This window comes from Nyctereutes procyonoides, unplaced genomic scaffold (assembly GCF_905146905.1).
Source record: "Nyctereutes procyonoides isolate TBG_1078 unplaced genomic scaffold, NYPRO_anot_genome, whole genome shotgun sequence".
Taxonomy (NCBI): Eukaryota; Metazoa; Chordata; class Mammalia; order Carnivora; family Canidae; genus Nyctereutes; species Nyctereutes procyonoides.
In genome coordinates, this window is record NW_026575140.1 from 42,529,214 (window position 1) to 42,554,087 (window position 24,874).

The 24,874-nt window shown below is 40.2% G+C and overlaps 1 pseudogene; it reads left to right on the forward strand.

The window, feature by feature from the left end:
• The first annotated feature begins 383 nt into the window (after positions 1 to 383).
• LOC129496879 (60S ribosomal protein L37a-like) lies at positions 384 to 23,817 on the forward strand (annotated as a pseudogene).
• The last annotated feature ends 1,057 nt before the right edge of the window (positions 23,818 to 24,874 follow it).

Genomic DNA, 24,874 nt, shown 5'->3' on the forward strand with positions numbered 1-24,874 from the left:
AGGATTGGAGGGTGGGGTACCCAGGCTGCGTGGAGGGGTGAGTTTGAGGTGTGCGATTCTTACCAAGTCTGGGGTGGTGGCGGGAGGGGGAACCCAGGCGAGTTGGGCCTGGCGGAGTTAGCAGTGTTCAGAGTGCAATTAAGTGTTTGGAAGGTTCTGTGCCGTGTGCTCTGATTTATTGATACGTTCTGGGGATTGCTCCGCAGCCGGGTGAGCAGCGTGGGGGGGGGGGGGGGGGGCGGCGGGGGTAGGCCTGGGGCGGTGCGCGCAGGGGAGCCGGAGGCAGGCCGCGGGGTCTGGGGCTTGGCACCACCGCGCGCCGGTGTTGAGCGCAGCGCTTAGCGGAGGCCACACCTGCACCTCATTTGCTTCTGAGCGGCGCCATGACCCGCCTGCTGATGGGGCGCCTTCCCTTTCGTCCTCGGGATTATGACAAGTTATTAATTGCCACCATTAGCCGCAGCAGCCTGCCCGAGATCTCTGCTGCTCTCTGGAGGTGAGAAACTGCGCGTCTGAATGCGGAGGGAAGAGGCTCCGAGCGGCGCGGGGCAAACTGAGCAACAATCTGCCCAAAAGGGATTGTGAGATGGTGAATAATTTATTAGAAAACATTTTTCTTTGTCCTTCCCACAGACCCACAAATCCTCCCCAAGCGCTCTTTACCAGCCTTGCAGATAATGTACTTACACATCTCAGAGCCTGCTAAATAGACTGAAGAGGCCATCGGGTTCACCCTCCACACTGCGGCTGCCAGGACCGCGCACACCCAACGCGCGGCCTCTGCCAAGGGCCGGCTAATGGAGGTGAGGTAATTAGATGCGTTTGCAGAGGCAGATATGAAAAGCCGGTGGATGCATGGCCGCCCCACCTCCTTCCAGCTCTTGCTTCCCATACAGAACAGGTATATCCTCCCACACACAACTCCACAATTTCATTCCTTACTATAAGTATTTATTGAGTTTCTACTATAATTGAGAGTCAGTCTGTCCCTGGCACCTTCTGGATAAAAGGAAGGCCACACCATCTTCACAGCCATACATGTACTCCTTTGACAGAACTGTGAGCCTATGGTACTGGGGATGTAAAGAGGAAAGACTCAGGCCCTGTGCTCAAATTGCTGGAAGCCTGTGTTCATGCAGTGACACTAGCGCGGGTGGAGTGAGATATTGTAAGCTCTCCATTCCCAGAGATCTTCATGAGGAGGAGAAATAGTCCTATCTCCTCAGAGGTTTTAGAATAACACAATTTGAAATCAGGCCAAGCATATGTAACAGAAGTATCTTCTCAGTCACAGTTTTTACGATACCATGATCTTTTCCATCTTAAAATGATGCTCTGAGATCTGTCTTTCTAGGGATTTGGTGGATCAATTAAATCATTCAACAAACTTTAGGTAAGTGCTCACTACATGCCATGCCTCATGCTGGTCTCTGGTGATCCAGTGGTAGATGGGTGTGTTACCTGACATCCTGGAGGACTACTCAGATTCTGAAGAGACAGCACCAAGCCTGCAGGTGCCTGCAGATGAGACTGGCTGCCTCCATTGTGTAAGTTTGAATGTGCTTTAATGACAAGCATGACAAGTGTTCTGATCCTCCTGCAGTTACTGACAGCCCCCATCTAATGGGCAAATTATATATCAAATATAGGAGTACACACACAGAGTAGAAGAGTAACATGTCAAAAGGGGATATAATCTGTGAAAGACCCATTAATCCACCTATTTATTTGACCAACACATTTTGAGTACCAACATGAGTCAGACCCCATGCCTGGTGCCAGGCATCTCACACCAACCAGCCATGGCTCTGTGGAGGCACACAGAGCAGTGTGGGATATGGTCTAGTGTGTAAAAAATTATAATTCTGTGGAAAATACTGAGAAAAGGTATCAGGCGTTCTTGAAGAAGAGCAGAAGAAACAAGTGGTTCAGGCTTGGGAAGGTGCACGAAGGTGTATAGATCAGAGAAGTTTCCTCAAGGCAGCAATGTGCTAGTTGGGTTTTGAAGAATGAGTGGGCCTCACTGAAAGAATGCAAAAGAGAGGAAGATGGGGAAAGGAAGATGAGAAAAATATGGTATGTGCTCACTAAGCAAAGAGTATTGGTTAATTGGAATCATTCATTTATCCATCCATTCATTCAAAGAACAGTGAAGCCTACTATGTTGTTATGGACTGAATGTCCCCCTAAAATTCATATGTTGAAGCCTTAACAGCTGTGTGGGTGTATTTAGAGTAAGGAAGTAATTAAGGTTAAAAGAGATCAGAAGGGTAGGGCCTTGATCTGATAAGATTAGTATCCTTTTAAGAGATACCATAGTGCACATATGCACACATGCTTGCACACGCGCGCGCAGGTGCGCTCTCTGTCTCTCTGTCTCTCTCTCTCTCTTTCTCTCCAGGCACAGGCATCAAGGAAAGGCTATGTGAGAAGACAACTGTTTGCAAACCAGGAAGAGAGCTCTCACCAGAAACTGACCACGTTAGCACCTTGATCTTCGACTTCTAGCTTCCAGAACCATGAGAAAATTAATTTCTGTCATTTAAGTTATCCAGTCTATGGTATTTTGTTATTGCAGCCCAAATACATGGGCTAATATCAAGCTTCTAGCACTGTACCAAGAACGAAGTAATCAAAGATAAATAAGATGATTCATTTCCCACAAATGCTCAGGGCTATGTAGGAGAAACTGACCAATAGACAAACAATAACCAAAGTAAATATTCTGGTGGATTACTTGATCACCTGTTTGAAATCATCATGATTTATTTTCTTAAGTGAACGACAATTTTATCTGCTCTTAAACACATTTCAATGTGATTGAAGAATTCAATGGAGCCATTAATACTATTTACCAATATTTGAATTTCTTTTCACTCTAGGCAAATTCACAAAAAGTTAACTGGGTCTATATAATTTGCTTTAAAAACTGAATTGTGATCAAAAGTGATAGGTATCACTTGCAGGCAGAGACCTTTAAAAGCCAGTCAGTGATTTTGCCAAGTTTCCTTCTCCTGGATAGATAGCAACCATCAGCATCCCACGTGTGGGAGGCTCTATCAGCCCACATCTCCATGTAAGACCATTAGGAGCAGAAGACCTATGAAGAACAAGCAGTGTGAGTAAGAAATAAACATTTTTTGTTTTAAGGCACTGACATTTGAGATTTATTTGTTACTATAGCACAATCTAGCCTAGTATGATTAATATAAGAAAGAAGAGGTTACTCGCGTTCTGACTTTGGTAGACATTCTGGAATATTGGTTTTGCCACTTGTAGCCCTAAGAGTGACATACTGTACAGGGGTCAAGAGACTGGACTTCCATTTTCTGCTCGGCCTGGGAGTCCCATTTATCCACCATCAGGTTATAAAATACATTAGCAGATTTCCTCACAAGCAATAAGAAGTTAGAATTTTACTTGCTCATCTACCCTTTCAGTGTTACATGCTTCATCTCCAATATAAGATCTGTTAGCAAAGAAGCCTGTGTGTGAAGCTGTGTACTTGAGAGATGCAAACTGCACATGGATATGGCTTTCCAGTCTTTCAGAGGGTTTTGCCCTTTCATGTCCTGTTCATTAGCCCAAAAGCAGAAGGCTCTGGAATTGAGTGTCTGGTTTTAAATTCTGTTCCATCACTTACTAGATATGTAGTGTTGCACATGTTACTTAATCTCTTTAAGCCTCAATTTCCTCATCTGTAAAATGTGCATACTAATAGTACTACCTCATGGGAATGTTTGTGCGTTATGAGATCATACACATAGAGCTCAAAAATAGTAATAATTATTATTTCTGGTGTTATCATTACTTTTCACCATCAAGATAGTCTTTTTTTTTCCCCATCAAGATAGTCTTAAAACCAAATGCCAAGAGTCCTTATCACAAAGCCATGACTATTGTTAGAGAGCTTACTTAAGGGTCAGCTGGAAGACAAGGGTCTGGAATAAATGATCTTCCAGCTCATGCCCAAGGTTTGCAATCCTTCAGCAGCACACAGTACCTTACTGGAATTAAAACATCTCCTCAGAAAGGTTCTACCCCAATGGGAATCCTGCCAAGGGAGGACCCAAGTTAAAGCTGGTGTGGATGCTGGCATGCTGCTTTCAAGAGTTCTGGAAACTAGCTTTCTTGCAAGTCTTCTCTTTTGGCTATTTAGCAACTCCCTTTGGAGAAAGATTATCTCCTTTTTGAAAGTAACCTGACCACCTGTCAAAACTGGACTTGTGTGAGGAATTGAAAGGCTAACTCTTGGCAGTCTGGCCAGGCTCTCGTTTCAGTAATTACACTGGCAGTGGCTGCATTACTCAGCATGAACTTGGCTTCCAGTCTCAACCATCTTCTGAGTCTCTGATGATGTGACTAAAAGAGCATCTGGATCTGCCCCAGACTGTCAAAGAAGTAGGAACGGTGACTTAGAAGTACTATGATAATCACTTATAATTATGAAAATGAGTTTCTATTTGAGGAAAAGTGGCAACCAAAAAAAGAAAAAAAAATAAAGAGTACTAAACATTCTGCTCTAATTTCTGCCTTTTTAAAAGGGATTTTATTTATTTGAGAGGGAGAGGGAGACACTGAGAGAGAGTGCACACAAGCCAGGGGAAGGAGAAGCAGACTCCCCACTGAGCATGGGAGCCTGACATGGGTCTGGATCCCAAGACCTTGGGATCATTATTTGAGCTGAAGGCAGACACTTAAGTGACAGAGCCACCTAGGTGCCCCTCTAATTTCCTTCTGTCACTAATATGGAATATTCTTTAATCCTGGGCCTTTTTAAAAAAATATATTTGATAAACTTCTAAATTATGTTTACCAAGTGCCAGGCCACATGCAGTGGACTAGTGACTATACAATGATTCTTACAGCCTTGACTTTCTCTGCAAGGAGCTCTTAGTCATCTCATCATTCAACAGTCCATTCCTTCAACTCATTCACTGGCATCCATTTTGTGCCAGGCACTGCATTGTACTGGGTGTACAGTGGTGAACACAATAGAAAGCCCCCTGCTCTCGTGGAGCTTAGACTTTAGTGGCAAGTTTTGAAAAAGTAAGCACAAAAAAAATACAGTAATGAGCTGTTTTTATGTCAGCAAAGGAGACAAAGGGAGCATCGCCATGCACATGGTGGACATTCGAGAGCAGCATATAAACAAATACTGTCAATGCAGTAGGAAAGGGACACATGCAAAGGGCTTTCAGAGCACAAATGTCAGTGTGCTTGTCTGTTTTGACTACAGGCCAGACTGAGGATGGGGAGATGTGCATACAGGAGCCCAGATATGGAGGAATGATAAAAACCAACACACATACATTTTGGAAGTATTTTCTCAGAATACAAACCATCAGGGATCTAAAAGCCTGACTTAGGGAAAATTTCATTTTATAGTGTTTCTGTAACTGTATAGAGAAACACAAGAGTCGTTTTACAGATCATTTATTCTACAAATACTAAACTATTTTATAGCATGATACTCATCATTGAAGCAAGCAATTAACAGATCTCGCCTCCTGCAAGCTCTCTCTGATTGCTCCACACCACTCACCTACACATTCCTATAAGTCTTCTGTGATTCTTCTCTAAACTCCATAACCCCTTCTGTATGCTGTTATTATATCATTTTCCATACTTTTGTAAACCACTGATTCATTTTGTCTTTATGTTTTTTAGACTATGAACATCTTGAAGGCAGAGACTGTCTTGATTTGTCTCTGTATGCTCAAGGCCTAGCTGTATTAATTTGAATTTCCTCAGAAGCAGACTCTAAGGCAAGCATTGAAGTGTAAGTAATTTATTTGGGAGAGATCCCAGAGAACACTAGAAGGGAATTGAGGAGGGGAAACAGCAGAGGGGAAGAAGCCAATAAGAAATATGTTGTCAAGCAGGTTACTAGGCCCTCTGGAGAACTAGAGAGACACTGTAGAACATGTCCCAGTGTTGTTCCACTAAGGGTTAGAGGAGCTGAGGCATTTATCCACCACCACGCCAATCTATTGTTGATCGAGCACTGCTCCCAGGGGCATGTGCTCTCCAGCAATTCTGACTTGCTTTCCTCACAGGTCAAGCCCTCAGACAGTGTCACCTGTGCTTAGTAAGCAACCTTTAGAACATAGAGATGAATATTAAGGGATATGGGTGGGGCACAACATCTGTTGGACTAGTTCAGAGCCTGGCACTCAATGGCTGCTTGGTAGGCTTTGGTGACTCAATATAACAGACAAGCAGCACACACTGTAAAGGAGTAGAAATTTAGTGTGAGCTCTATGGGCAAACCTCATGTTATTGACATGGCCATCAAGCAAAAAGTGAAGTTATTAGGTTTGGAGGCAGCTTAAGTACATTTGTGGGGGATGCTTGTTTCTGCAGCAGTCATGAAGAGAATTGGTAGGAAGAGTAGTGTTATTTTAATCCCTCCTTTCTCCTTTGCCTAGTTCACATGTAACCATATCTCCTGTTAGTGGAGTGAATCCATCTGTGTTTTCTCATTGGCAGATGTTGGGGGCTCGATTAATAGCACTTGCTAATATGTTGTTATTTTCTGAAAGGATGTGAATTATAGCAGGTGCTATTTATGAATGACATTTAGGAGCAATGCATCCAATTAGTTTGTTATCCTACACACGGTCAGATGAGGTCTCTTTAATTGACCTTCCAGAGCAAAGATGGCCAGCCTCCTTAACCCTCTCTCATATTTCTACAGGTCCCTCTAGTTGTCCTTCCTGTTTAAAAGTGACAGTGATGATACCAGCCCAGGATTTCACCTGAACTGGAGTTTCTTATGGCACAGTTTACATGAACAGCTCCACCCACAGCCTAAGTCAATAAAAAAACTACTCCATATACCTTATAACTTCAAGAAATATTACTTCAGGAAAATAACACAGTAATTCCCACATGTGTATTCATTCTTGCTTATTCATTCATTCCTGAGACTAACCTTGGGGCAGCAGAATATAGTGGATAAGAGGACAGTTTCTAGCACTAGACTGCCTAGGTTCTGTGCTTCCATTTCCTCATCTGTAAAATTGAGCTGATAACAGTTCCCATCTCATAGTGTTGTAATGACGATTAAAGGAATTAATAAATGTAAAGCTCATAAAAACAATTCCTAGCTCTTTGAAGAGTTCCCAGGACTATGCTAGATACTGAATAACTAAAGAATGATTTATTGGGATCCCTGGGTGGCGCAGCGGTTTGGCGCCTGCCTTTGGCCCAGGGTGCGATCCTGGAGACCTGGGATCGAATCCCACATCGGGCTCCCAGTGCATGGAGCCTGCTTCTCCCTCTGCCTATGTCTCTGCCTCTCTCTCTCTCTCTCTATCATAAATAAATAAAAATTTAAAAAAGAATGATTTGTTCAACGAATATTTATTGAGTACCAACTCTGTTCTGGTCACTGGGCCAGGTGTAGGAATACCACAGTGAACAAAATAAACCATTTGTTTACCAATCCTTATAGAGTTTACATCATACCTGGAAGCACAGATGGTGATAATGGAAAAAAAAACCCAACTGACAAAGTAAGGGTTAAGGGAGACATCCTGAAAATAACTATGCTAAGACCTGGGGTCTGATAGAAACCAAACAAAGAGTGTTCCAGGTGAGGATTGTGGGTGCCATGTTCTGGAGGTTAGAGATGTCATCATAGAAACAAGAGTGGCTCACTGTGGCTATGGTATGGAGGGGAGGGATGGGGAGCTGGAGCCTGGAGAGGAAGGCAAGGAGGTAGGTTATGAAGGGCCCATTGGCATTGTTAAAGTGCTGCCCTCTCTGCTTGAAATAAATGGAGGGAGGGAGTAAACACCGTGTTTACTTGTTTACCACTCTTTGACACCTCTCCTACATGGCCTTACATAATAATTTTTTTACAGTGTAAAGTGCATATATACTTTCACTCAATCACATTATGAATTCCTTGAAGACAAGAACCATGGGTCTTCTAATTCCTTGAATCCTCCCTAACTGTTGCTAAACTTCTTAGGAATTAGGCCCCCAACTAGCCATCTCTTAGCACATCTTATATAATTTCAGTTTCAGTGTTATTCTCTTTGGTTTGAGGAGCAGGTCTCCATCACCGTGGAGGACCCCAACACCATGCCTTGCTCTTGTCAGACCTTCCCACCACCTTGGACTCAACTCTTCCCTCAACCTACTACCCTGAGGTTTCAGTTAAAGCTTCCCAGTGCTCTTTAACTCTTTTCCCGAGACTCCTGGTCCTAATATCCTGCCATCATTCCCTGAAGTAATTTTGTTATCCCTCTCCAGATCTTCCCTCCCACTCTAAGGCAAATGACTTGTCTAGACAAACTGTTGTAATTTTAACCCTCCAGAATGTAGTGGAATAGCAATGTTTGTGGAGCCACACAGATTTGAGCCTGAATCCCACCTCCTACCTGTGAGGTCTTAAGTTATTTAATCATTCTGGGCTTTGTTTCTCTCATCTGTAAAATGGGCCTTATAATACCTACTACAGGGTTGTTGCTGTGAGATTAAATAATGGTTATATAACTCAGATGTTCATTAATGTTGTACCTGTGTTTCTGACAACAGATACAGCATGTCTAGTTCACAAGTCATAAGCTCTCCATGTCTGTACTTTATTTTTGTGGTAACTGATTCAGTTCCCAGAAATCTTGTGAGATAGTCAATTAGGGTCAATGAAAGGTAATTTCTTGGCACAAAGAGTTCCCTTTTCAAGATCTACCCTACACGTAAGTCATTCTTATTCTAAGCTGTTAAGACATTTTTCAAACTTACCTATAAAATGGTAATTCCAGACCTAAGAGACATATCAGCAGTGATCTCTAAAAGAGAGCAAGTTATTTTGAAGTTGTTTTTCTCTAGAGCAACATGTGTACAGCATCCAGAACAATTAGATCCTGATTGCCAGGCCAAATTTCCATCAAGACACTGATGAGTTATAAACCCCTGGAGCTTTGCTCAAGTCACTGATGGAAACAGCAGCAGCATCCAAGCCCTTTGATGGAATCACAGCCTTGTAATTAGTATGAGTCCATTCATTATCATGGGTCTGGGTATGTGCATATGAGAGAAAAAAAAAGTGAGGGAAGAGGAAACAAATTAAAACACGTAAACTGAGAAAGGAAGAGAGATTAAAACCACTTAAAACTCACGGATATAATTACAGGAACTACTCAAGTTTGGGAAATGCAAACTGATTGCAGGGAGGCTTGATGAATAGAGTACTAACTGCAGGGCCACCTTAGGGAGAACTGTGAAATGCTTTGTGTCTGTCTTTCTGTCCCATTTCCATTTCTCTCTCTCTTGTTTCTGTGTTCTCATGACCTGGACACTTAAGCGTGAGGATGAGAGGGAACATGAATGAAGGGAAGGAAAGAGAGAAGGACAGGAAGAGAGGACCATCAACTCATGGAGCATTGACTCTAATATGTGCCCAGTGCTCTGCCAGCTGCTTCCCACTTGTTAGTACAGTGTCAGGAACACATGCATGGGCAGCAGGCAGCCTGCTTCAGAGTCCACCTTAGGCCTACTTGAGCAGAGGCCTGTTTCTTCATATAAAAAATAACATTGAGGTGATTGGGAGAGTGAAATTAGGTACAATATATGAAGCCCTTAGCATACAAAGTGGGGCTCTTATCCCCATTTTGTGGATGAGAACACTGGCAGCTGGGGACATTAAGTGGACAGTGGGCTCCACCAAAGTGGTGGCTATGCCCATGCTGGTCACTGCTGCACAGGCCCATGTAAGCCTTCTTTAAATATCTGTGTTGAGGGGGAATTAAAATTCAACCTGACCAATCCAAGGCCAGTATCCTCTCCAGTACCATGTGTTCTCCCTAGACACTCCTTTGTCTTTGTGGGCAGACCTACAACAGTAGTTAAAAGCACAGACTTGGGAGCCAAACAACCAGGATTCAAGTCCTTTGTGAACGAACTATTGACATATTTCTTGTACTCTTCATGTTTCCCAAGCCCCCATCCCTTTGATAGAGTCTCTTAGTCTTTTAAAATATCTCAAAACATTTTAAAGGGAACCAATCAAAAAGGATCATTTGGAGGCCAGAGCCTTAGAGAAAAGTCCCATTGCTGGAGATGAGAATACTGGCAACAGAAACAACAACAACAACAAAACAACAACAACAACAACAAAAAAAAAAACAACCCAGGGACATATAGTTAGGATGGTGTGTCTGGGGTTTGTTTTATGAGATGGGAACAGAAATAACAAAAGAAAAAAAATTGGGGGATGGAGCTAATAATTACTGAGCAGCTATTTATATACTCACTGTGCTTGGTGTTCATATATGGTATCCCATTTAATCCTCATAAAAGTTCTGGAAGGAAGATTCCCATTTTACAGGTAAGGAAACTGAGGGTCAGAAAAGTTAACCTGTCTTGTTAAATGGCAAAACAGGGCTGATTTCCAGGTTAGCCCATGTTGTTTCCATAACTATAGTATGCCTCTCTTTAAGGTCAAAGAAAATAAATATATTTGTCAGTCTTTTAAGTTTATAAAAAAGCTTCATCTTCTACTGGGTGTCTACTAGAAAGTGATTTCTCTGTTTGGAAAGAGCATTCATGTTCATGTCCTGCTCTCTTTTCACCTAACCTCTTTTCAACATCATACACCAATCAATGTAGTCTGTAGGTCCCTGGGGTTTTTAGTTTATGATTAGGCCACAAATTTGTGACTATTTCTAAAAATAATTATTTGTGCTCAACATGAATTTTTGTAGCAGTTAGATAAATATTTTTTTATATTTCAAAATATAATATTGATTCTGTTTCTAGTAACACAAAAGAGAAGTAGGTGAGAAGTAAGAGTGCTGGCTTAAAGATTGAACCCTGTAAAGTTTACAGGCAATCTACAGCGAAGCTAAACCTAACAGCCATGAAACAAAAAATAGCACAATCACTTTACAGGGGTTTTCCAGGCAACTCCGGAATTCAAGTGCCCAAGTTCAGCCCATGTAATAAAAGAGATTTTATGATGGTTTTCCAATAGAGGGAGAAGATGGAGAAAAGAACACTTGTATTATTGAACATCCTAAAACTAAAAGCCTCATGAGGAAAGTTTATTATGTGTGGAAAGTTTGCTTTAAGGAGAAAGTATACTAAACCATAAAACGAACAAAATCCCTCATCAACCCAGGCAGCTCTAAAAACATTATACATTGATTCATTGATTTATTCATTCGTTCATTCATCATTGCAACAAACCTTTATTGAGCACCTATTATTATGGCAAACAAATGCCCAGCACAGGGGATGTAAAGCTAACTAAGGCATGTTTCCTGCCCTTAAGAAAATCTTGTCATCTGAAGGGGGAACAAATATTTCAACAGTGATTTTTTTAAAAAGACTTTATTTATTTATTCAAGAGAGACACACAGAGAGAGGCAGAGACATAGGCAGAGGGAGAAGCAGGCTCCCCATGGGAGCCTGATGCAGCACTCGATCCCAGGACCCGAGGATCATGACCTGAGCCGAAGGCAGACGCTCAACCACTGGGTCACCCATGTGCCCCAATTTCAACAGTAATTATTCCACAATGTATTTGAGATCTTATAATAAGAGCAACAGTAGCTAGTGTTCATTGGGTGCTTACAAAGTACCATACTTGGTTTTAAGCACTTTCTGTGTTAACTCATTTACTGCTCACAACAGCCCTATGAAGTAAATACTGTTATTAACACCACTTTCCAGATGAGGATAGATAGGGTAAGAGACTTGATTAAGGTGAGACCTATGTAGAAAGGGCCATGAAAACATATTAGAGGGATCTGCTTAAGAGTAGAGAAGATGCATGTGACCTGGATCTTAAGGAAGGACCAGGAATTCTGTGGATAGAGAAGTGGAATAGGAAAGCACATTTTTAACATGGGGAACAGTATGTGCCAAGACAGGAAGCAGCTCATGAGCATGATATAGGTGGGAAACTGAGAGAAGTTCTGTGGGTAAGTGTAGGACTCAAGGTGAATGGTAGTCAGAGATGAAGCAGATTGTGAGGGGTTTTATGAATCATGATAAGGAGTTTGGGCAATATGGCACCAAATGAGGATTTTAAGCAAAGGATTCAAAATAACTGTGTAGCTAACTTTGGCAAAGAGTGTACCAGAAGGGAGAAGATTTGAAGTAGGGTAATTAATTAGGAGGCTAAACTAGTAATCCAGATGAGAGATGGTGACCTCAACTAAGCCAGTGATTGGAAGGATGACAACAGGGAAATTTGAAAGATTTATGAATAATGGATTCAAACTTCTGCAATTATATTTCTGTTTATGGCACTAGGTAGGAAATATCAAGATACCAACCCTTTGATTGGTAGACCCTAAAGAAATTTGTGTAACAACTTTTTTGAATGAATCTGGACTCATCCATTCATTTTTACCTAACAAACACTAGTACATATTTTGAAAGGGCCTTGTATAATACATGGTGCATAGTAGATGCTCAAAGTTACACATACACACACACAGTATCAAAGTGATCTAATAATGTGGGGCAACCCTGAACCTCAAAGGTAAAAGTCATTTATTTAACAGTTTTCACTAATCTATAACATAACATCTTAAATTGCAGAGTAAGAGTTAGCTGTGTTTAGATTTAAGAAAAGTGAGTCTTTTCTTGGTATAAAACATTATACCTCACTCTCTCATCATGTTCAATAAATTACCTATGCTATCCTTTTTTGTTGAGAGGGAAATTGGGCAACAGAGAACCCAAGCTACCTGCCCAAAGCCACACAGCTAGATGACATAGGAAAAGTAAAATATTTATATAGCCATCATGTGTTCCCCTCTAATGCTGCTTCTCCTTCCACTTTAAAAGAAAGTTAGACAATTATGGAGAGAAAGAGACAGAAAGAGCATTCTGCATAAAATAAAACATTAAAAAAATACAAATGTGGCCTAATTTAATTTCCAATACATGTCTCCACCTTCAGCTTTGAAAAAAAAGGTTAAAATGCAATTCTCCAAAACGAAGTTATTCGATAGAGGAATATTAACCTCTTTGCCCCTTGTACTTTGACTCGTTTTATCTCCTTTTCATTTTTGTTTGTGGGTCTATTCATTTTGGTGAGGCCAGGCACGTTGCTAGGTAACGGGCCCATCGTGGGCCAGCATGTTAGTTTGTCTGCCTGGCCCCGGTGGCAGACTTCCCTAGCGCTAGCTGCCGGCAATGCAGTCTCTTACAAAAAGCATTTATCACTGAGCAGGCACCGTAATGGCCACTCAGTGGAGGGGAAATTGAGCTGACCCGAAGGCCAAAGCTGTTAGGGAGACTGGTGGGAAGGGTAAGAGGGTCACAACACCCTTTTCCCACCCACTTAGTGGCCAGTAAGCGCTAGCACAGCCCAGCCACTGTTTTCACTAACATATCCTGAGGCTTTGCACCTGAAATAAATGTTTGCTTGACATTAACGATAAAAAAAAGAGGCAAAAAAATAAAATCGGTTTGCTCCAAGAACAATGAGCTATGTGATTTAAAGTTAGCCAAAGTTCCCTCAAGATTTGATTTTTGGTAGTTATGCTAGAGGGGAGATTTGAAGAGGAAATTGGGTGGTTCTAGATAATTAATATATTCTGATAGTGGTCATACAAATATTTATTTACCTAGTTCCTTGAATTTGAAAGTAGAGAAATCTAATATCTGTGCTTTCCAGTCCCCCACCCAATAAATGGCACCAGTTTTACATGTATCAAATGCTGGTCATCGCCCAATTGACAAAATTTTCAAATTTCTATTTCCTTCACTATTTATTTATGCTTAGCATGAGATAAAGTTTAAAATTCCTGCAAACCAGGAATTTTTAAAAGTGTACTTATCTGCACTTTTGCAATGTTAAGTAACAATGCATATTTGGATGTGATTGTTTCCTGTACAATTTTATAGATTCTTCTGGAAACATTTATATTTCTTTGACTTTTTTTCAAAATTTCTTTATGTGTATAGATACAAAACAAAGAAAAGTAGCATTACAAAAATAAATACATGAGTAAGGATAAAAATCATTATAAACAGTACAAATGTTATACACAAACCTTTGTGGAAATATTGGTTCCATTGTGGGAGAAAACAGAAAACAGAAATTCTTTCCCTAGACCATTTGTTTTTCTCAATCAACCATAGGCCATGTCATTTGTGTTAGAACTTGAAAATTATATGTAAAATTATATAAGGGGTTTTCAATGTCCTTGTGTGAAAAACTGCCCAGAGTTTCATTTTTAATTATCTTTGTTATTAAACAATATGTTGTCTCAATATTCTTTTTGTGTGCAAACTCATTTTTCAAATAGGAATGTATAACCACTGCTCAGAAATTCTCACTCTAAATGGATTAGCTATGTGATTTTAGTCAAATGGCTCCCTTTCTCTGAATCCTAGTTTCCCCACCTTAAGAGGAGAAGATAATATCTGCCCCAATTACCTTCCTGAGTAATCTGGAGCATTGGATGAGATGCTAGCTGTAAAACACCACACAGGTGTGAGACGGCAATTTTATTATTGAAAAAATTAAAATGTTTGGAGAAATGAAAGGATGAGAAGTAAGTTTTCAATAGCACTCAGTATTCTGTCATTGTGGATAGAATTAGGCTTTTTGCCTTGGTGAGATGCCAAAGTCAAAAGCCCATTAGGGCCACTGTGTTCTTTTTGACCAATTAGCCTCATTTTATACATAGACATGAGGAATTGCTGCAGCTTTTCTGCAATGGAACAGAGTTAAGAGTACAAAAGGGCCCTGTTCTTCACTCCAGCTCCACTGCTTTCAAACAACAATATTTAACCAACAAAAGAAGAGACCAAGTCAATCTCAGTTTTAGTGATTCCCTTGAAAGTCATCAAATAAAAATGTGAACTTTAAAATTGATCAGGATTAATTTCACTGACACTGTATCATAACATATATCTCTTCAGAGACTCATTTGTTGGGCTGCAGATGCAAAGAAAGTAAGGAAAGAAATAAATCAGAATACAATAAGGCAATTAGACTTTTGCCATTGATAGAATACTAAAAATGTCTGATTTATCAAAGCATTAACAAACAGAAATAAACACAAGACTTATATTTTCTTACAAAATACCTAGAGAGAAAGATTAAAATAATAACCAACACCACATGTATCAATAAATTTAATTTATAAATACTGCTCCATTGCCAAAATATGCTCTTTCATTTGCTAAAGAGTGCAATAGCAAGGGATGATTTATCAATTCAAGTGCCACCCTGATGTGTAACTGCTGTTCTCATCTCTGTAGACATTCTCCTACCCAGATGAGAGAGTACTAGTGAATCTGAAGCACAGCTTAATAAGTAAAGTTATTTTGTCTTTACCTGCAGTCATTATCTTCACTCTGAAATTAAACATATTTCTAGTGTTTTTCTTCCTTATGATTTCAGTCCCAGGGTGGGTACAGTAAGAAAAATAATTACCTGGTGCCAGGCATTGTCCTAAGTGCTTACATACATTATTTCACTTAATCCTAACAATAGCCCTAGAAAGCATTGTTCTTTATCCATCCCCATTTCCAGATAAGAAAAGTGAGTCTGACAGAGGTATGGCAACCTGCTGTTCATAAATGTCAGAGGAAAGATTTCAAATCAGGACTGACCAACTCCAAAATATGTTCTCATAATAACCACAATGTAATTACTTCAAAACAAACATACACCTGAATGTCTTGAAAATCAAATTTCTTTCAAGACAAAATGCAATGCTAATTACAGAAACTGTATAATTTAATACAGCCTAATACATGAAAAGTTAAATTTTGATCAAGGAATTTTAGTGGTGAAAGAACCTCAGGAGCCATCAAAATTAAACCTTCATTTCTCAGATGAAGATGCGGAGGTGAGACATTACATTACCTAGGACATCTAAGGTTATTAAATGGACTGGTGATTGTTCCAGCAAGTTAAGCAGCCATATAGTTGCCTCAAATAGTATGTTTACAATGTTGTCCAATACACAGCAATTCTTACACAAAAATGTCAGAGAAAAACAGCTGTTGCAAAATGAGGTAGCACTACATTAGAAGTCAGAGGGAATCACCTATTTCATTCCATACTGGCCTTCACATGCCAACCCTATGCCAGGCACTGGGTCACAGAGATGAAGGGCTCTCAGTATAGGCTTTGCGCGATAATAAAAGTCAAATGAATGCTTACGAATTTTTAAGAAAGATTTTATTTATTTACTCATGAGTGACACAGAGAGAGAGAGGCAGAGACACAGGCAGAAGGAAAAGCAGGCTCCATGCAGAGAGCCTGATGTGGGACTCGATTCCGGGACTCCAGGATCACACCCTAGGCTGAAGGCAGCGCTAAACCACTGAACCACCCGGGCTGCCCAATGCTTATGAATTTTAAGTAATTTACTCAAATTTTAATTTTGAAGACCAAAAGAAAGCCTGAGGTTAAACTAAATAATTTGTATGAACACTGGAGCAGATGTTTAATCCCTGAGTATGGCAACACTCAGCCTCATAGGTAAAAGGTGATTGTGTGAAGACATTTTCCTCTTGGAGGTGAGGATGGAAACAAAAATACTTAGATCAAAATGCTGCTTCCAAATACCAGTCTACCCAAGGAAATATTAAACGACCTTGTGATTCTGTCCCCAAACAGTCATTTAAATAGGATTCCCTATGCGACTTTTTTTTTAATTTTTATTTATTTATGATAGGCACACAGTGAGAGGGAGAGAGGCAGAGACACAGGCAGAGGGAGAAGCAGGCTCCATGCACCGGGAGCCCGACGTGGGATTCGATCCTGGGTCTCCAGGATCGCGCCCTGGGCCAAAGGCAGGCGCTAAACCGCTGTGCCACCCAGGGATCCCCCTATACGACTTTCTTAATCAGACTAGGTGGGCCTCAGAAAATGATGAAATCATTCATATTATTGTATAAAAAGAGGTTCAAAGAATAGAAAATAAAATAATTCAACAAATCTAGAAGAGATGAAAAGAGGACTTATTCTATAAATAGCAATATATATAAGCTCAATCAGTTTAATCTCCTGGTGAGCAAATTTAGAGTTTCAGTGATTTGCCCAGTCACATGGTTTCATAGGGGTAGAGCCAGGGTTAGAACCAAGACCTCTTGACCTCAGTTCTGTGCTTTTTTCAGGGCCTTATATTGCTTGGACAAATATCAATGCACAGTTAACACACAAAAAAGAAAAGGTGTAGAAAAGTGGTATATTTACTTGATTATGTATATATACCAAGATGGAATAAAATCAATAGTACAACTTCGAGCTGATTTTGATAACAAAGCTACAAATTTCTCATTTCAAAGTTACTTTGAACATGTCAAAAAATTTTTTTGTAAAAAAAAATTTTTGTAATATCCACATGAGACATGTAATAACAGTCATTTACTTGAACCTATCAGGATTAATGTTTAAGACATAAACTGTTTAGTGTACTATCTCTAGTATATAAATTTTCCTCCACACAATAGAATGCCCCAAAATTGTCATTAGCATGATAGGCTGTGCATTATAAATGCCCTCAAGCTTTCAAAAACAAATTTTGTACTGTTTTAGTGAAAATAAAATGGACATGCAGCATATTTTATTAAAAGAAGTAAGACATATCAACAATGGTATACTGAGGAGTGGGGATGAACAGTGGGAATAGTCTACCTCAGGTGCAAGCATTATCTGTAGAGAATTTTAAAACTCGGACACATCGTAGTCTATTCCTTATTATCACCATGCACCAGCAATTCAGTTGGGGTTGAATTGTGCCCCTTCCCCCAAATCCATGTCCCTTGCAGAACCTCAGAATGTGAACCTATTTGGAAAGAGGGTTGTTGCAGATGTAATTAGTTAAAGGTGGGGCCTTGATCCAAAAACTAGTACCCATATTTTCTTAATTGTGTCTTTATTTTTCAAATGAGGAAGAGGAAAAGAGACACAAAGGTATATACAGACAAGGAGAGAATACCATGGGATGATGGACAGAGACTGGAGTAACATAACTACAAGCCAAGGAATACCTAGGATTGTCAGTATCTGCCTGAAGCTAAGAGACAGGTATGGAACATATTCTCCATGCCTCCAGAAGGAATCAACCCTACCAACACTTTTATTTCAGACTTCTAGCCTCCAAGACTGTGAGACAGTATATTTCTCTTGTCTTAAGCAACCCGGTTTGTTGTACTTTGTTATGACAATGCTAGGAAATAAATACAACAGCCACTCCCCAACCCTTCCCTCTTGGTATACCATTTAGTATTAATAATATAACATGGTAATTACTAAAGTATATATTGTAGCTTATAATTAGTAGAATAATAGTCTAGAAGTAAAGAGAGACATACAAATACATATTTTTTTAAATTTATTGTTTACTGGAGTTCAATTTGCCAACATATAGCATATCATCCAGTGCTCATCCCGTCAAGTGCCCCCCTCAGTGCCCGTCACCCAGTCACCCCAACCCCCTGCCCACCTCCCCTTCCACTATCCCTTGTTCGTTTCCTAGAGTTAGGAGTCTCTCATATTCTGTCACCCTCTCTAATATTTTCACTCCTTTCCCCTTTAATTCCTTTCACTATTTTTTATCTTCCCCAAATGAAAGAGACCATAGAATGTCCTTCTCCGATTGACTTACTCAGCATAATAGCCTCCAGTTCCATCCACGTGGAAGCAAATGGTGGGTATTTGTCGTTTCTAATGGCTGAGTAATATTCCATTGTATACATAGACCACATCTTATATATCCATTCATCTTTCGATGGACACCGAGGCTCCTTCCATAGTTTGGCTATTGTGGACATTGCTGCTATAAACATCGGGGTGCAGGTGTCCTGGCGTTTCACTGCATCTGTATCTTTGGGGTAAATCCCCAGCAATGCAATTGCTGGGTCATAGGGCAGATCTATTTTTAACTCTTTGAGGAACCTCCACACAGTTTTCCAGAGTAGCTGCACCAGTTTGCATTCCCACCAACAGTGCAAGAGGGTTCCCCTTTCTCCACATCCTCTCCAACATTTGTTGTTTCCTGTCTTGTTAATTTTCCCCATTCTCACTGGTGTGAGGTGGTATCTCATTGTGGTTTTGATTTGTAACAAATACATATTTCAATGCAGTCAGGTAGAAGTTGTAATGGAGATGTACACAGGCATCTATGGATCAAAAAGAAGCTGTGATTCAAAGCTTTTCTGAACATACAGGATGTGTTCAGGAAAAAGCAGATTAATCCAATTTGACTGGAACAGATCCTTGTGTAAAGGAGAAAAAGGTGTGTGTTGGGGGGTGAGGCTCTACTCATAGAAAGATTTTTAAAAAATAAAGACTTAAAAAAGACTTTATATGCTCTGAACGTTAACTAGCTTAAAGTATGTTTTGTGAACCAACAGAATTGGCGTTACTGGAAGCTTGTTAAACAAGCAGAAATCATTCTGGGAAACACTGCTATAGTCCCTTACTACTCAAAGTACAGTCTTTGAGACTAGTAGTATCAGCATCACCTGAGGACTAATTAGAAACATGGACTCTCTGGCCCCACCCTGACCTACTGAATCAAAATCTGCATTCTAACAAGATGACCAGCTGATTCATTTGTCCACTGGTGTCGAGAAGCTCTATCCTCGGAGATTATGCCTCTACCAGAGGAAGTAAATGGGTGAGAACCTGGCTGAGTGGGAAGTTGGGGCAGGGGGTGATACACCAGGGCATTCTGAAGGAACAACATGAGCAAAGACACTGAGGAGTAACAGCAACAAAACAGCAAATGAGACTTACAGAGCTAGATCTTGTGCTAGGCACTTTATATGCACTTATCTTTTGATCTCCACAGACATTCTGTGTTTTCATCATGCCCATCTTTCCATGACAGACAGAAGGGGTAGAAAGGGGAATAGATAGCTCAATGTCACCCAGCTAGTGAATGCCAGAGGGTGGATTTGACCCTAGCATTTCTCAAGCATCTGACAAATACCCCAAACCTTTGTGTATTTGCATAGGAAATTCCCTCTGCCTGGACTACTCTTCTTTATCTGTTAAAATCTCATTCATTCTTGGGATGCCTGGGTAGGTAGCTCAGTTGGTTGAGTGTCCAACTCTTGATTTCAGCTCAGGTCACAATCTCAGGGTTGTGGGATCAAGCTTCACTTCTACCTCTGCGCTCCATGGGGAATTTGCTTGGGATTCTCTCCTTCCCTTTCCCTCTGCCCCTCCCTCCTGAGCGCGCATGGGCGCACGCACTCTCTCTCTCAAATGAATAAATATTTAATAAATCTTTTTTAAAAATCTCATTCATTCTTCCAGATCCAGCTCGAAAGTCACCTCCTCTGTGATCTTCTTGCCTGTTTCCCCAATCACAATTAATTTCACATTTCTTGGGTATCTCTAACATCTCTTTCATATCACAATGATAGAATTTGTCATGGTCTGGCTTAGTTGGTGCTTGTCCCTCCCCTCCTCATCCCCAAATTGAATGTGATGTTTTGGAGAGTGGAAGCATGTCTCAGTATTTTCAGTTTTCCCAGTGCCTAGTTGGGTGCTTTATGCCTACCAGACATGAATACTTATTTGTTAAAGATGAACCTAGGGATGCCTGGGTGGCTCAGTGGTTAAGCATCTGCCTTTGGCAGTGATCCTGGATCCTGGGATCGAGTCCCGCATTGGGCTTCCTGCATGGAGCCTGCTTCTCCCTCTGCCTATGTCTCTGCCTCTGTGTGTGTCTCTCATGAATGAATAAATAAAATCTTTAAAAATATATATGAACCTGGATGTCAAGTCTGGCTGCATTTTTGACTAGCTATGTGAAATTCACAAAATCCCCAAACCTCTGTATCTACAGTGTTCTTACCTATAAAATGGTGATGATGAAACCTACTCATAAGATGAAAAGAGACGAGCTACGTGAAAATGCCCAGCACAGTGTGGGGCACAAAATAAGTGCATCATAAATACCTTTTAAAGGAATAAAATACATGAGTAAAGTGCCTTAGTGTAAAAGCAAACAGTAATAGTAAACAGTACCTCTTATTAAGTAAGTGCCAGACACTATTTAAGGTAGAACATACATATTAGCTCATCATTCTTCAAATACAACCTATTATTATCATTATCCTCACTTTCCTTCAATAAGTAATTAAACCAAGGCCGATACAGGTTAAGAAGTTTGCCTAAGATCTAGGGGAAAGCCAGATGGGGAACCTGATCCAAATGAATCCAAAACCTTAGCTTCCAGATTTAAAAAAAAAGCATGACATTAAGTACTCCTAACCTGTGTACCATCCCATCCATATATCATACCACTATACTTTAACCTCCAGAAATAGTTATTTTATCAAATTTGTACCGATTCCTAAAAAAATCTGAGCACTTTTTAAATTTAACTCCTTAATACTAGGAAAATACAGCTGTCAACAGTCACATGCGATTTGGCTGTTCATCATGAAATACAAGCTGTGTCAAGGGGAAGTGTGTTGAAACTGTTTGTTGCTGTATAGCACCGTGTATGTAACTAGAACAGTCAGGAACAGGCTTCCTACGTTCATGGAGATGTTTACAGACTGGCAAGTTAATAGGAATAAAAGCTGTAACCAAAGTATGAGTGATATTCTTTTGATGTCAGCTACATGGAGTCCTTCCTGTTACAGTAGTTGGATTTTTTTTAAGGAGATTGGATTATAAAATTGGAAAGTGCTTCTCTTTACTGTACACTGTTTCCACTTCTCAGTTATAAGGGAAATGAATTTAGATGTTTAAAAAATCAAATTATTTATCTTCGTGTTCCCTGAAGTTTGCAAACTGCTGAGCAATGTGATGCTTTGCCCTGCATTCTCCTCATTGAGTCTATCTGGGTAAATTAATTACAAGACAATCCTTAGGAATTAAGTGTATTTTAAGTTCAGAGGCATCTGCTTAGAGACTTCTAATACCGCTAAATAGTCCCTTTGGAAATGCACTCGTTAGTATGAGTGGTATAATTTTCATTTCCGCTGGCACTATGGCATATGACTTCTTCAGTTTCAGCTACCCTCTGATTGACCTGTCAAGGGCATAAACCACTCTGAAGATGTTCCAGTACCATTTGTGCTTCTCTAGTAGGTATAGGAGACCATATTGATTTGTTCTATGTGAAGGAATAATTTAGAAGATTATTTTCTCTGGTTTTAATACAACACATTCTCTGAATAAACATACACACATACACAGAATCTGAACTTATAATAAGCTTACTGGGCAATAGAACAAAACAAATAAACATTTTCTTAGATAACAGATATTCCATAAGTGCCCAGGACATGAATTAGAAAAAAATCTATGGTATGATTAATCCATTATGTAAAATGGAAATGCATTTTTAAGTTGAATGCCAATAAGATGTTGGCAGGGGATTGGCAGGGGAGAGGGTACTTAGAACACAGAGAACTGAAAATTACATTTTGGATTTTTTTCCCCTCTTCTCTAAAATGGAATGTGGTGAGTTTTTTTATATTACCTGATTTTTATGAAGCTACTGTGTTTCAGTTTGGAAAAATTCTGAATCTAGTGATTTTAGGAGGTCTACTCTTTCCCAGGCTTGAAACAAAAAGCAGAGAATGGCCAGCCAGCTATTATTCCATCATTTATAAACAACATGGCACTGGGTGTCCTCCAGAAAGATGGGCATCCTCCACTCACCATCCATCCATCCCATCAACAAATCTAATTTCAATAGGTCAGGTATAGAGAAAAGAAGATATTAGTTCTTTGAATAAAATAGAGGCAAAAATTTGCTTTAAATAATAGAATTTTTAAACACACATAAAGCTTACACTCAGCTATCCCCAGAAGCATAGCTGACCCTCAGTAATATCACCAAATCAATCACTTCTGATTATGAAAATGATATAAAGGGACACTCACATAATACCTTATTAGTGTTTAAAGGTATATTCATACATTTTATATCATTTATTCCTTGCAACAAACCTCTGAAGAAGTCTACATATGATGTCTATTAAAATTATACAGGCTTTAGGGATCCCTGGGTGGCACAGCGGTTTAGCGCCTGCCTTTGGCCCAGGGCGTGATCCTGGAGACCCGGGATCAAATCCCATGTCGGGCTCCCGGTGCATGGAGCCTGCTTCTCCCTCTGCCTGTGTCTCTGCCTCTCTCTCTCTCTCTCTGTGTGTGACTATCATAAATAAATAATAAAAAATAAAATAAAATAAAATAAAATAAAATAAAATAAAATAAAATTATACAAGCTTTAGAGGCAGCTCAGGTGGCTCTGCGGTTTAGCGCCGCCTTCGGCCCAGGGCCTGATCCTGGAGACCCAGGATCTAGTCTCACGTCAGGCGCCCTGAATGGAGCCTGCTTCTCCCTCTGCCTGTGTCTCTGCCCCCCCCCCCCCTCTCTCTCTCGCTCTCTCTTTCTCTGAATCACATGAATAAATAAAATCTTAAAAAAAAAAAAGAATATATAGGCTTTGGAGTCCAGACAATTAGATTAAAATCTTGGCCCCTCAACATACTAGCTGGATCACCTTGGAAACTTAGTTAAACCTTCTGAAACTGCTCTCTCTGAGCTGGTACCTAGTTGGTGGTGACATAGCCAAATGCACCAAGAAGGTCAGAATCGTGGGTAAATACAGGATCCGGTATGGTGCCTCCCTCAGGAAAATGGTAAAGAAGATTTAAATTAGCCAGCACGCCAAGTACACCTGCTCCTTCTGTGGTAAAACCAAGATGAAAAGGCGAGCTGTGGGCATCTGGCATTGTGGCTCCTGCATGAAGACCATAGCCAGTGGCGCCTGGACCTACAACACCACTTCTGCCGTCACAGTAAAGTCAGCCATCAGACTAAAGGAGTTGAAAGACCAGTAAAAGCTCCACCATTTGAAGCACTGCTAGCCTATAATAAATGGGTTAATTTATGTAATAAAATTACTTTGCCTTCTTGTTAAAAAAAAAAAACCCTCTCTGAAACTGTAGTAGGAGTAAATAAGGTAATATACGAAAAGCATTTTCCCAGTTCATGCCTCATGGTATGCTCACAATAACTGGTAGTTGCTATAATTATTCCATGATTTCAATAACTTACTCTTTTCCAATCTAGAAATATATTTCCCCAAATGTATCCTAATAACCAGTTTCTGGGCCATTTTAAGCAAACATAGGTATTTATTGAAAGAATGAATAGAAAGAACTCTAGTTCAGGAGCAATCAGGAAAAGGACACACGGGGAGAATAATAGTCATTCAACAAATATTTATGTTCAAACTCTTACTATGGACCAGAAACTATTATAGGACAACTCATTTAATCCTCATAGCAATCCTGTGAAGTAAGTATTATCCTTTTGCAGATTTCAAAACTAATGGTCCAACTTGCATACAGACATACAGCAACTAAGGGACAAAGCCTGTAGTTAAATACTAGCCTTTGGCTCCATGTCCAATGTTCATTTTTGGCACCTTTGTTTCTTAATCCATTATGGAACAATCTAAGACAAACCACAGTATTGTTAGCAAATCCTATTTCTCATGAGCAAGCCCCACAGGATGGATAATTTCTTTCTAAATCTAATTCAGGGGATCCCTGGGTGGCGCAGCGGTTTGGCGCCTGCCTTTGGCCCGGGGCGCGATCCTGGAGACCCGAGATCGAATCCCACGTCGGGCTCCTGGTGCATGGAGCCTGCTTCTCCCTCCGCCTGTGTCTCTGCCTCTCTCTCTCTCTCTGTGACTATCATAAATAAAAAAAATAAAAAAAAATTTAAATCTAATTCACTTGGCTATTCAGTATGACTCTTAGATGTATATAATGGTGTCATATCTGATACCATAGTGTTAATGTTAATGTGATTAATAGGCTTTCATCTACAACATGGACCAAATCATGCCTTTTGGGAAAAAATATGAAGAACTGAAATGAACCTTCTCTA